This window comes from Haplochromis burtoni, unplaced genomic scaffold (assembly GCF_018398535.1).
Source record: "Haplochromis burtoni strain Fernald_Lab_line unplaced genomic scaffold, NCSU_Asbu1 Contig_103, whole genome shotgun sequence".
Lineage (NCBI taxonomy): Eukaryota > Metazoa > Chordata > Actinopteri > Cichliformes > Cichlidae > Haplochromis > Haplochromis burtoni.
In genome coordinates this window covers 242,841-244,919 of record NW_024582464.1, presented here as the reverse complement: position 1 = coordinate 244,919, position 2,079 = coordinate 242,841, and the positions used below count along the sequence as shown (strand labels likewise).

General features: G+C 39.4%; 1 non-coding gene across 1 annotated transcript; it reads right to left on the bottom strand.

The window, feature by feature from the left end:
- Positions 1-388: 388 nt before the first annotated feature.
- Positions 389-460, bottom strand: trnae-uuc. The gene has a single exon. It is a non-coding gene; the product is annotated as a tRNA-Glu (tRNA).
- Positions 461-2,079: the final 1,619 nt, after the last annotated feature.

Sequence of the window (2,079 nt, the reverse complement as noted above, 5' to 3'; positions counted from 1 at the left end):
CATCCATCTGTTGTACTATTGAGCTGTTAAAGCCTGTATGACTCATACAGCACAGGAAATAACAAACAAGGAGAAAAATAATTGTCTTTAATTTAATAGACAAGATGTAAACCTGTGTCCTTGTATGGATTGGTTTCATTGGATGTAGTATAGGTGTAGTTAGCATATCAGGTTAAGGTTGAAGTGTGAAGTTGTTAGTGAGTCTGGGTGTATGACCTGTATGAGGTGCTTACCAGAGGCCAGCAGGTCAAACAGGTGGAGGGTGAGGTGCAAGGGGTCTCCTGTGATGGTCCTAGTTTTCTTAAGATGGGAGGATCTGGTGATGGCCTACAGAGGTGGCAGAGCGCAGCCAATGATTTTTGAAGCAGGGAGCTGAAAGAAAAGTATGTTCCCATACCGGGAGTCGAACCCAGGCCACCTGGGTGAAAACCAGGAATCCTAGCCGCTAGACCATATAAGATGTGCACATTTTGGAAGCTTCTTAAAAGAACTTCTGTCACTGAGAAATTTGGTAGTTTTCTGTAATAGATCTTGGTTGGTTTAGTTAGCAGTTGGCAGGACAAATATAACTTGATCACAACTAGGCCACAACTATAAATCCATGGTTAAGATCAGGGCGTTATGCTCCATGACAAGCCACCATGACTGTTTGGTAAGAGGAGATGACAGCCCAAGATAGCACCTGTTAAAATCTGTTAAGTGGCCAAAATGTTACTACATCCATCCATTTACCCATCTACTCCATTCTCCTTCCACTCATCAATGAGACCCTGAGATATACAACCTCTTCTGTTTGTGAGAAAATCTCACATGTATCTTCTAACAAGACACAAAGGGCCCACCAAGTCAGTGCTTTGTGGATATGGCAGCAGTTAGAAGCCTTAATGTTCTGATCCCTGCCTGTTGTCTTTTCCATTGCATCAAGGCAGGCCCTGTAGGGTTTTTGTGGGGGAAATGCAAGGCAACCAGTTACTCTTGGACTGGCAGAACATAATAAGCCAGCAGACCATCAGGAGCAACACAATAACTGCTACATGTGCGATTTAAACAAACTTGTTACTTCCATTCTCAATGAGTAAATCAAGTCTCAAAGGTTGGAGGCATATTTCCGAATCCTTCACAAGTCCCAGTGTATTTTTTGTGTTGTAATTTCTTTAGAACCCACTTGGGTAACACCTGTCCTCTAATCTCCTCCCTAATTGTTAGAAACACGCAGAGCTTCATCTTGCAACTCATTTGGGAGACATTTTCGGAGAATTACTTGTGTGGGATGTTGTAACGCAATTATATCTCAGCACGCAATGTTGCTCAGGGCTGCTGGAACAACATTAGATTTGATGGATACAGCTATTGAACCCATTTTCATGATTGTCATGTGGCAGTCAGTAACAGCCAACAAATATCCTCCCACGTATTTCTGTGTCCCAAAAGGAAGCTATTACATTCACTTTACACTTTCTGTATTATAAGTGACAGACCATTTTAATAAGGTAAATAAAGCAGAAAACTACCATGATAAATATTTGTATGCCTTCTGCTGTGTTATAATGAAAACAATAAATCAGATGAACAAAACCTCATCTCTTGTATCTTCATAAACTAAATTGACACTAATTATCAAGTGTGATTTAATGACTCCTTGCTCTTTGACAACTTTCAGTTTTTACTGCAACTATTAAAATTACCTCAAATTATCATCTCACACTCATTCACATTTTGCTTGCAGCTACAACATTTTATGTTGTTAGTCCTGTTTTTATTGCATTTTTAACTGCTTTTTTAATATTATTGAATTTTTTTATATGTTTACAATTATGTCCGGAGGGATGCTTGTTTTTTTAAATGGAGCTATTCTATAGATATTTGAACTTCCCCTTGATGATAAATAAAGCATCTATCTGTCTGTCAGTTCTCCTATAGCTGCTAATATTTTCATAGGCAGCTCTCAAAATTTTCACCAAGAGTTTGATGACAAGTTATTCCACATTGTCTGTGTTTATGGAAGAGCAGTTCAAGACAGCTGTTTTGCAAACTCAGTGCTTTCCTCAGGCACTATGGGAGGTTTGTCCACAGAGGCTA